Below are 12840 nucleotides of genomic sequence, written 5' to 3' on the forward strand. Positions count from 1 at the left end.
CCTGGATTCCCTGTGTTTCCAGTTCCTATCTGTGCCAGTGTACATCCTCTGGTCTAGCCAGATTTGTAAGGTAGAATTGGGATCATGATTGTGTGTGTGTGTGTGTGTGTGTGTGTGTGTGTAGGGGGGGATGGAGGAAGCATATAGGAACTAGAGTAAAGTTGTATGTTTCATCATTGCTACATTGCACCCTGACTGGCTCGTCTCCTCCCTGCGACCCTTCTATAAGGGGATTTCCAGTTGCCTACAGATGGGTCTTGGGTCCCCAATCTGTATTCCCCCTTATTCACAATGATATGATTTTTTGTTCCTCTTATTGTATTTCTTCTAACACAGATTTATTCATTCTTCAGATATCAAACCAAACCGAGTATCATCAAGTCAATTCCAACTCATAGTGATTGGAAAATGATAGTCTTGATTAGAGAATATTTAACTAGATGATTAAATACATAGCTGGGAATGGGGAGTTTATAAGAGATTAAGGACTTTAGAATAACCAGCAGTGGGAAGAGACCAAAGACAAAAGTGTAGAGGAGAGGTGAGGTCAGCAAAATGAAGAAACTGGAGGTAGGGCTGGGGGTGAGACAAGTGAGATGGGGTCAGACGCAAAGATCAAGAGAAGATTTAGAGAAACACACTCGGGACCAGAAAGACTCGGCTTTCATAACCCAGAGATGTGTTGGACCCGAAAGGGAACGTCTGACAGTAGAGACTTCTAATAATTGTATTTAGTTCATCACTTCACTTCCTACCCCCAGAAGCTGTTGCTATCAGCAGTCCAACCTACAATCTGACTGAAGAACATTTTTTGACCGACTTAGTAATGTTTGTTATATCTACTTAATTATTGCAAAAAGTAATTATGATGACAAAACATCTGGGGTTTAAGATCTTGTCTCTGGTTACTCAATTTATATGATCTTAAGGAACTAAAATGTTCATTTGGACAAAAATAATAAATAATAAATGAACAACTATATATGTGTATCAGGAAAAAACTTAGGCAGATGGGGCCATTTGAAGATAATTGCTCTATTAACATTGACTTGGCCAATCAATGGAGACTGGGAAGAGATCTATAACTCAAGTAGGTACCCAAACTGACTTTTTTGGGAATGTCCTTTTCTGCTCCCAACACCCAAGACCTACAGAACAGATTACATATTGCCAAGCACCTTATGTTTGATAATTAGGCAAGGGAATTAAAAAGGTCCCCAAACTAACTTGCTACCTGTTCAAGATGAAGCAGAATCCAAAGCCATTTCTAGAGAATTAAACTCAAATTTCTATTTGAGTCTAATTAAACATGAGATGCCTTTGCCTCCAAATTATCTGATGTACCTTCAGGTTTAATCATGGATTAATTTATGATTAAACCTAGTTCTCAACAAAAACTCAACAAATAGTTCTTGATAACCTTCTGTTAATGGATTGAATTGTGACCCTCAATATACATATTGCAAATCCTAATAATACTACACTCAGGATTTAATTCCACTTGAGAATAAGGTTTTTGTTCTGTGCATGAAATCACATCAGGGTTAGGTGTTTTGAGATCAGAGAGGAGCTGATTAGGCACAAAAGAAGAAAGCATGGAAATACTGATGCCACCTGGAACTCACCGAGGAACGGAAGAAGCGAGGTGGAAAGACAGGAGGATGCCTCCTCAGACTGGGCAGCCTTTCCCTCTTGCCCCCGGGCTCTGGACTTGGAGCCTCCAAACTGTGAGAAGACATCCTGGTGACCTAGTGGATTAGAGTTAGAATCGAGTTAATGGCAGTGAGTCTTTTCAAACTGTAAGGAAATAGATTTCTCTTTTAACAGCCATACACTAAAAAAAGCCCTCCAAACCAAAGTGATTGCCATGGAGTCACTATTGACTCATGGAAAGCCCATGGGACAGTAGAACTGCCCCTGTGGGTTTCCAAGACTGGAACTGCTTATAGGAGTGAAGTGGCTCCTATATAAGCACTCACTCGCTAACCTCAGGACCGGGCAGAAACACGTGATAGTATTTGTAAAGACTGCATCTGGAAAGAGCTCTGGTGGCAAAGTAGATTATGAGTTGAGTTGCTATCCTTAAGGTCCAAAGTTCAAACCCACCAGCCACTCTTTGAGAGAAACACGAGGCTTTCTACTCCCCTAAAGCGTGGCAATGAGTTGAAATCAACTTGATGACATTGAGTTTGTTTTTTGTTTGTTGTTGAGTAAGATTAATAGTGAGAGAAGGTTAAGTCCTCAGTCCACTCAAAAGCCATCTATGACACCCTGTGTCTAAAGGAAATAGTTTCACCTACTCCGTGCGGCTGCATGGTAGGCTACTTCATGATTCTGTCCCAGACCTACCCCAGTAGCCGCAGTCCCCACCACTGATGATTTACCTCCTGTATGCCATGGCTGGACACTCTATGTTATCTAATGTATGTATTATAATATCACATCTAATATTGTTTATATGAATAATTTATACTAAAAACTCACAACTCTTCCCTAGGGCTACCTCTTCTATGGTTCTTTTTATCTGATGCTTCCACATAGGGTTCATGAATGCCCCCTTTTTTACCACCATGTTCCTTACTTTACTTATCACAGTTACCCATTTTCCCCAATGACTGGAGTATCTTGCGGGATGAGTGTATAGTTGTCACTGTGTTTCCCATGGTCCTATACCAATGCTTAGCGCTTACTGTCATTATTTGCATCATTGAGTAGAGTCTAACTCCAGGCAACTCCACATGTGTCAGAGCAGAAGTGTGCTCTACAGAGTTCTCAAGGCTTTGACCGTAGTCAGTCACCAGGCCTGCCTTCCAAGCAGCCTCCAGGTGAGTTTGGCCATCCAATTTTTTGTCTAATAGTTGAGTGCTTAACCATTTGTATCACTAATAATTATGTATTGAATGAAAAAAAATGATGAAGTAAAAATATAAGAATCCTTGGAAATGGATAATTTTAGGCCGAGGCAAGATATTGAAAACTAAGCCTGTGAGGAACACTGAGTCCATTTTGATATGTCCATATTACACTAGACATCAAGAAAACTCACAAAGAGAGCAATGAAACGGCCCGATCTTATGGGATTTTCAATCTGAGTACTTACGGACATAAAGCTAAGAAACATAAGTGGTGACTCAAGTAAGTGAAACAATTCACACGCTAAATGAATTCCCTGTGGACAGATTTGGAGACTGTAAGAGAGATTATAAAGATGGCTAGGTGTTTGCAAAAAATAAATGAATCTTAGGAAGAATTTTATAAAGTTACAAATGGATGGGAGAATAGTTGAGAGGTAAAATAAATGGTCTACATAAAAGGGTCCTGGTGGAGTAGTGGGTTACAAATTGGGCTGCTAACTGCAAGTCAGCAGTTTGAAACCATAAGCTGCTCTGTGGAAGAAAGATGAGGCTTTCTATCTCCCTAAAGATGTACAGCCTTGGGAACAGGTGAAGTTATCCTCTGTCCTATAGATTTACTGTAAGTTCTCTATTTGATGGCCATGAAAACATAAAGTTAGGAGGAAGGAGGGAAAGTTTCCAAACAGAGCTGGTCTGATCGTCCATAGTCTCCTTTCTAATCTGATCTCCTGGGAAAGGATGAGGCCACTTCAGTGACTTAGTGATTCATTGATTTGACCGTGGAATAACTTCAATGAGATGTAGACCATAAGGGTGATGTTGAAATGAATATGATTTATCTCTAGAGGTCAGCCAGTGTCTTAAGTGATACTTTTGTAATCAAGCTAAAACAGCGTGGTGACTAAGTGAATGAGGTGAGGAAAGTGGGAGGGGTAGGGGACACAGCTACCTTTGTATTCATTAATAGCAGAAGTGCCTAACCACCTTGATCGAAGCCAGTCTTTGATGACAAAGTAAATGCTCTGTTCTTCCACCTAGTGGAGGGTCACCACAAACATGATGACCAACACCATACCAAGCAGGGAGCTTCCAATTACCTTTTCCTCTCACCTGCTAATGTTTCTGCAGTTCCTATCAATAAAGACAGTGAACAGATAATTTATCAGAATTATTTCAAATAGGATGCCATGTAAATATACGTGATTGAAGGATTTAGAAAGGAGAGATATGGAGGCTCTGATGGGGGACCAAAGGCCGGGAGAAAGCACAATATGAGGGCCTTGGATCGTAGACACCGGACTGCTGCCAAAGTTGAAGACAAAGTTCACAGGCCAATATGTAACCACTATGCCACTGTTTTATGAGCTAGCCACTGTAAACAAACAAACAAACAAACAAATGCTGTGTACGTTATTGTGTTAGGGTATGTTGGCCAGGGAAGCAAAACCAGTGACACATACATGTCAAGAAAGAACAAGAAAGAACTTTATATCAAGAAGGCATCCCAGCCCACGCCAGTTCAGGGGGCTCAATGCTAGCTGGAGCCCACTTCAGACTCTTGTAGAGGGAGGCTGATGACCCAGAAGGGTGGTGGGGAGCAGGAAGATTACATGATAGTGTGTGCAGAATCAAGGTGATCCAAGGTCAGTAGGAGCATGCAGGGTGCCTACAGCTCCCAGAATTGGCAGCCACAGACATCGAATCCAAGCACAGAAGAAGGCTAGGGACATGAGAGAGAGATTTCTCACTGATTGACAGGTTGGCCTCCATCCACCACAACCTCCGAACTGATACCATCAAGTTCACATACCCCGTGCTGCTGTCACAAAAGGACCACAAATGGGGGACTTAACAAAAACAGGTGCATTTTGTCACAGTTTAGGAGGCTAGAATTTGAATTTAGAGCACTGCTGTAAGGGAAGACTTTCCGTATGTTGGTTCAGGAGGAAGTTCTTGTCTCCTGGAGTTCTAATTCCTGGTTCCCTGGACCTCGCTGTACGTCTTCTGGATCTTTAACTCACTTGCTTGTGTTATCTCTTTCATATCTCAAAAGAGATGGACTCAAGACACACCCTACACTAATCCTGTCTCATTAACATAACAAAGACTGCCTGTTCCCAAATGCAATAACAACCACAGACATAGAGGTTAGGATTTCTAACATACATTTTGGGGGCATAATTCAACCCATACCACTTCATTCTTTGTGAATGCCCCCTTCCAGATTCATGTCCTCATCATATGCAAAACACATTTGCCCCACCACGTCATCCTCCAAACATTAAATCAAGACCCAAATCTCATTTTCTGAATCACCTAAATCTGTGTTAGACAATAGACAAGTTCCATCCTGGGGCAAATGTCATCTTCCTCTGTGAACCTGTAAAAACTAGAATTCAAGTTATCGGTTTCCAAACGACAGTGGTGGGGCAGGCACAGGAGAGGCGTTTCCATTGCAAATGGAAGCAACTGGAGGAAAGAAAGATAATAGCCATGAAACCAGTCCCAAACCCAGCAGAACAATTGATATTAGTGCCCACGGTTTGAAAATAAACTCCTGTTCTCTGAGACCAAGTAGGCCATGGCCAACTCTGCGTTGGCCGTGCTCTCTGATCTGTGTGTCTCAGGGGTCCCTTGTCTCTGGGCTTTGGTTCCACATTCCAGGCCCTCTGAGATGGCAATTCTTCTTCAACTTTAGACGGCCTTTATCTCCTAGCCCACCTGACCGATGACCCTACCCTGTAAACTCCAACAGCCCCATGTTTCTTCTCCTTGGACATTGCAGCCCCTCTTCCCCATGTTCAGGCAGCATCCCTACCCCACTGGCATACCTTAAAGGAGCCTCATGTTCCAGCAATGAGTTGGCCAAGCTCTGACTGTAAGAAACCGAGGGGCCTGTGGCCCCACCATTGAAACTCAGAAAGCCCTACTTTCCAGGCTCCTCTCAGGGGTTCTGCTGATCCCCAAGATGCCCCAAGGTTGATTCTTTTCTTTTCACGGACAAGAACAGACGTAGCTCCTCTGACCTGTTTCCTCCCTGTGGAATTACAAGCAGTAGATACTGTCTTTTCATTTCAGTCTTTCTCGGTTCCCTTCCGTCTAAACTCTAACAGGAGAGTTTGCTGCTGCTGTATCTGATTGCATCCCTCAGTCGCAGGCTTACTCTCTTTAACAAAGATTGCACAGCCACATCTTTGATGAGCATTCTACGACACACGTGTACTTATGTAGTTAGTTTGTACAACAGAATCCTCCTAGCTTGAAGTTCTACTTCTATTTCGCACAGTTTATTTTTAAGTCCATTTCTTTTCTCTTGCATTCTACTGTAAGTGACAAGGGGAAACTACCTGATCCCTTTAAGACCTTACTGAGGAGTCTTGTTTGCCAGCTAGCTCAACTCATCAATTCAACCTTCCACTAAACATTTGAGGATAACACAGGTAAATTATCTGCAATAGCATAAAAACATCATCCTTCCTCCCTTGTCCAATCACATGGTAAAACTCCACCATAAAAATATTTCATATCCACGTTTCTGTGAACAGTCTACTGCTGAGAGTCATGTACTCTCACATGACCGAGGCTTCCCTGACAGCTCTTCTCTCTGCCTGCTGAGCCCTCCCAACATCTCTGGCATTCATAATTCTACCACCAGTCTCTTCAAAGCATGCTAGGTGTTTACTGTCAGACAATTTCACACTCTTGTAGCCTCTACGCATGACCTAATTCCAAAAAAAGACTCCCACATTATTGGTATTTGTTTGAGAACTTCTTGGTACCAAATTTTGTTTTAGTTTTTTAGTGCTGTTCTAAAAGAAATATATTTTTGGCCTTATCAGAAAGAAATTATTTTTCCCACAGGCTAGGAGGTTAAAAATTTAAATCCAGGTTAGAAATGTAAAGCCTTCTTTAGGAGAAGGCTTTAGCTCCCTGTCAACTCTAAAAGATAGTACCGTATATACTCGTGAATAAGCCGAGTTTTTCAGCATATTTTTAGTGCAGTTTTTGTGGTAAATTTAGGTGCCTCAGCCGATATTCTGGTCGGCTTACACTCGTGTGTACACGGCACTTGTCTCTTCATCTTGCGTTTCCTGGTTCCTTGGAAATCTCCACGTGTCTTGGTATGTGTCTTCCCCGTCTCTACTTGTTCAATTGCTATTTAATCTCTTTTACATCTCAAAAGATACGTCCTACATTAATCCTATACATTATCATACCAAAAAAACCCATTCTCAAATGGATTTATAACAAAAGGCATAAATGGCAGGATTTAAAACACATATTTTACGGGGACACAATTCAATCTGTAATAGAAGCTACATCTATAATTGCAAGGCTCCTAGCATCCATATAAAGGGGTGGCGGTGGGGGCAATGACAATATATTCAAATCTGAAAGAAAAAAAAATCACAAGAATGTAAAATTATCAGAGTCCTTGGAATTTCTATGTCAGATGACTGGATCTTATTTCTTAACTATTTTATTCTAGGTCTGGTAGATTGACATATTGAAATTTTAATCATATTTTTCCCAAATATTATCCAACAAGGTACTGAGTCAAAATAGGAGTTATTTTTTTGAAAAACGAGTTTATTTGTGACTGGTTGTGACCTGATGCTAAAGTAACCTTCCATTCTTTTTGAAGGGGGCAAGATCAGTACTCCCATTGCCCACTTGTACCTCTAATAAGCCCCCAATAAGGAAGACCTCTGGCTTTGATCACCTCTTTCTTCTGATCTAGTTCTTCAGATCTAACAGTTACCAAATTAAAATTTGCATTTGCTCCTGTGTAAAAAAAAATATAGAGATGTTGTGAGGAGAGTTATATGTGTGTCATATGAATGTGGGCATATGTGTGTGCATGTGTGTGTGACTACAGCAAAGGGTTTTTTATGCTTGTTGTGTATGATTATAGCAAAGATAAGAGCCCTGGTAGCATGGTGGTTATGCACTGGGCTGCTAACCACAAGGTCAGCAGCCCCAAGTAGAAGGGGTCCAAAAACCAAACAAACCTGGAATTAAATTGCCCTGGTGGAGCTTTCACAGTGTCCATTGTTCCCCTGCTAGGGGGGCATCAAGCAACTCGCTCTGAGCTAGTGTTCCCAGCAGCAGCATCTGGGAAGTTTCTTTCTGGTCACAGTGAATTGTTTTCATAAAAGCAGTTTTGCGGAGAGCAAATGTTTTGAGAATGATGAGGGCAACGAATGTACAAATGTGCTTCACACAATTGATGAATGTATGGATTGTGATAAGAGTTGTATGAACCCTTAATAAAACGATAAAAAAAGAGGTCTTGTGCAGCAGATTTACCTGATGCAGTACATCAACTGATCTCTTCACTGCTGCTTTCGTGGACGTTGACTGTGGACCCAAGCAAGAATAAATTCTGGAACAACAACAACAACAACAAAAAGCAGGTTTGCTGGAACATAACTGACAGCACCGTACTTCAATATACATCTTAAAATGTCCTTTTTGATGACGAGACACCATTCCTCTTGAAATTGTTATTCTCAGCATCATAAGCCATATAATTTTCTGATTCAAAATGGTCACTAACAGTCCATTTTGGTTCACTAATGAGTAGGATATGGTTCTTTATGTGTTCCATTTCATTTTTGATGACTCCCAATTTTCCCAGATTCATACTAAGTACATTCCAAAATTCCAGTTATTAACTGATGTCTGCAACTGTTTCTTCTTATTTTGAGTTGCACTCCATCAGCAAATGAAAGTACTGAAGTCTATACTCCTAATGGCTTTACTCCATTTAAAGCAGTATGCTCGACTCTACTTTGAGAAGGTCGCTCTTTCTCAGTTCATATTTTGGGTGTCTTCTGATTTAAGGGGCTTATCTTCTGGCACTATCTCTGACAATAGTCGGTTGCTATTCTTAAGATTTTCAGCATCTGACAGTGTTTTGATGCTACCTATAAGATTTGCAGTGGCTAATCCTTCAGAAATGAATAAATAGCCTCTTCCTTCTTTGCAGTCTATTCTTAGTCTGAAAGCTCTGTTCATTTTGGGTGACCCTGCTGGCATTTGAAGTACCGGGACACAGCAACACACAAATACCTACAGTACCATAAACTGACAGATATGTGGTGGCATTAACACATAAAACTCAAGATTAACAACATAACACAAATGAGGGATAATTACATCAGATTGACGCATTGGATGATTGTATCATTGCATAACTGTCAAACTACAATATTGCATAACTGCCAAAGCACTGAGACTAGTGGCCAGCCAATCTGACTCTATTTGAAGACACTCTTCAATCTAAAGTAGTGCTCTATCAATAATATCTCCTACCAATTAGATATGAACCCTGACTAAAGAAAGAAAGAGCCTGTGAATGCAGATGAACACAGAAGAGGTAAATGCAATTTTAGCCAAACAACAACTAAAAACTTTCCTTTAGATGAAGTAAACACTAAAGCTGGAGGAATAATTTTTGTTTTGATGCAATTCAGCAAGGGTGGATCACTTACTGTATTACTGGGCTGCTCGTGCATCCTTATGTTTCCCCTTTCATGCTATCCATGGTCATTCTTCTTTCTTACCCTTATGATTTGTTCTCCCTAACCAGCCCCTCCCAATCCTTTGTTAAGTGCTCTGCTAAATGTGGACACTCCTTTATTTTCTTTACATTCTGTGCCTCTCATGAGTCATTTCTAAGGACACTGAATCATTTTCATCATCGCTCAGCCTCCTCCTGTTTGAAGTCCTTGTCTAGAGGCAGGCTTATTCATCACCCCTCTCTCTGCAACCCACACGTGTCCAGCACACTGTTTACACTGGGACTTAATCTGTTGTTAGTCGCCAACTTCAGTGTCCCTCTTCTTTCCCAAGAGGCCCATCCCTGCTCCTCTCACCTGCATGACTCCCAGTGGGTGAGTACAAAGAGCAGGAGCTCTGGCCCTTAATGTTAGTGCATGCACTCTTGCCCAAATCTTCATTCCAGACTTTCTCATTGTGTTTGCACTTCCTGTGAGCATCTTCCGTGGAGTTGCCTATGCTACCCCAAATGCAGAAATAGGGTCTTCTACAAGATTGCTTCTAAAACCAACCTTCAACAAAAGATGTTTTCTCTATCTATCCTCGAAAAAGTACTTCCCTCTCACTACATATGCCCATGTTTTTGTTTTGTTTAAACACACTTCAAAGTGTAAGTTGTCTAGTTCCCTACTGGTTGATGGAATGCACTGTTTTATGACCTCAAACACTGAGATTTTGCATGAACACGTTGATATTTAGTAATTGGTAATAGATCTTGACATTTCAACAGGCTGCAATGGGTTATTCTCCATTCTCCTTTTCCCTCCCTCCAGCCAAGTTGACTGGAATTGATTTATGAAACTAGCTGCTTTTTAGTTATTTTATTCCTCATTATTCATATTTAATGTTACCCACACTTGACCTTTGACTCTAATTCATTAAACTGAGTAATGTACACACAATGACTTTGTTCTTCTTGACAGGTCTTATCACTTTTTAATCTTTGCCATCCCTCTTTTAGGCTTTTAAAGATCTAGCGCTCTATGAATCTCTTATCTGTTTACATTCTTTTCCATTATTTAGTACTAATGTTCTCCTTTCAACCATTATTCTTGAAGTTGTTATTTTCCTGATTTTGGTCTTTGTGTCTCTAAGCCAGACCTCTCACGGCCACATTTTAGAGGTTGACTACAGTTTCACAGAACCATTTCAGATGGTATAAAGAAAAACTCTTGTTACCAGAAATTCAGCAACAGTTTGATTAGTGCTTGCCTGAGATTTTTCAGTTGTGAGTTGTTGCTGAGAGGATATGTTTAATCTGAGCAAGAAGACCATTTGGAAGTGAAAACATGAAACTCTAAGGTTTGCCCCTGAAACTGGCCATGGACGTGCCAGAGTACAATTAAATGACTTTTATTGCTTCAACATTGTTCCTTAGGAAGAGCTTGTTATCCTTTGGGAAATATTTTTCACAAAGGCATGAAAGTTAGGGGTTCATATAAAGACCTTCCTTGCTTTTTCGGTATCACCAAACTGTCATGTATGTTAGATTTGGTAATATTGCTCTCAATTAAAAAATAAATAAACAAACTCACTGCCATTGATTCGATGCTGACCTTGCATTTCAGAATCCAAAGTTTAACCACTATCCCACCAGGGCCCCTCTAATACTGGGAAAATCTTATAAGGTATTCTTATTACAAAAGGCAGGGCAGCATTAACAAGTGTTTTTCATTTGCATAACACCAGGTTTTACTCCCATTCATTCATTTGTTTTCCTAATGATGAAGATTAGTGGTAAATAATGTGCCATATTTTTCATATATCCCAAAAATTATATATATATTTTTATTTGAATAACCACATTTTGCTGCAATTCACAATGATTGACTAAAGTCATTTTTCATCTTGAACCAGGTCAACTCTTTCAGACTTTAAAAATCCATTATCTACAGCTTGGGTTGGAATGCCTACATTAGGCGTGTATTGGTTAGAGCAAAGGGAAGTTGCTGCAAGAAATAAACCCCCAACAAAATGGCTCAATCACTAGAGAAGTTCATTTTTACTATGTGTAACCGCCTCTGGGTTAGGCAGGTAGGAACCTATTTCAGGCAAGATCATACACCCTAGGTCTTATTGAAAGTATCACGGACTACGAAAAGAACAAAAAATACAGCCAGAATACGCATTAGAAGAAGGATACCAAGACTCTATCTCATGTACTTTGGACATTTTATCGGGAGAGACCAAAGGACATCATGCTTGGTAAGGCAGAGAGTCAGTGGAAAGGAGGAAGCGCCGCCACAAGATGAACTGACACCGTGGCTGCACCCATGGGCTCCCACATAAGAACAACTCTGAGGATGGCATAGGACCAAGGATTCATTCTGTTGTACGTGGGGTTGCTTTTGAGTTGGAACTAGCGTGATCGCATCTAACAACAACACGACTGGAATAGGGTTATTACATTTAGCTTATAGTAAGCAGGGAAAGACAGGTATCGCAGTGAAACAACTTTCTTTTTAATAATAGGACCCAGACATTATAGATACCATTTGTGCTCACATATAAATGGCAAGAACTTAATCATATGGTTGTACAAGAGGCCTGGAGAGCTAGAACTTAAGAGTTTTTCAACCATAGGAATGAGAGGAGAATTGAGGGTCGGGAACAATTCGTGGTTTGTGGCACACTTACTCTATTGGCAGACTGCTGTGGTTGCATATGCAAATGTTCTGAGCTCCTGCATGGGTATCCTCATGCTTCTGATATTCCCTGATTATTCACCAATCCCAACTGTATCTGTATTATGTTTCATGATGGAGAAATTCAACATGGAAGAAAATTTAAGTAAGTAGACATCCTGTATCCTACTTAATAAATCAGATTTCCCAATTTATTCATTAAAAAGATGAATATCTTAACCTTGAAATTTAATGGATGCCTTATTCAATTCACTCAATCCCAGACCTCAGCTAAAAATAATCATTTTTTGTCTTTATTTTATGTCCTGTAGAAAATGAGGGTTATACCTTTCACTGTTTTTAATAAGCAAAACAGACAAACACATTCTTCAAGTCTCCGGGTTTACTATCATTGCTTGCACCCTGCTTTACCTGCAATGTTTCATTTAATCCTTTTCATTACTCTGTGAAATAGGTATCCTGATGCCATTTTCTATATAACAAAATTGAGATTGAGCACAACAAAGTCACTGGACCAAGTTTTCCTAGTAAATATACCTTACACTACAGCCTGAGTTCTAAATCACAGTGCTGTATACCTCAGGAGCATAAGGTCCACTGTTCAATCAATTATAGCATAAAGCTCAATTCCACTCGTGAGGATGTATCAGTGCAACCAGAGTGGCCTACATTCAATATCCTGGCGTCCTTTTGGAAAAGGTGCCAAATTAGACATGTGCTTTTCTCAACTTTGGTTTCCTTTTCAAAAAGCATACCACCTTTCAGAGTAGTAGTAA

This window comes from Echinops telfairi, unplaced genomic scaffold (genome assembly GCF_000313985.2).
Source record: "Echinops telfairi isolate 266 unplaced genomic scaffold, ASM31398v2 ScPeMD7_3533;HRSCAF=4204_0, whole genome shotgun sequence".
Taxonomy (NCBI): Eukaryota; Metazoa; Chordata; class Mammalia; order Afrosoricida; family Tenrecidae; genus Echinops; species Echinops telfairi.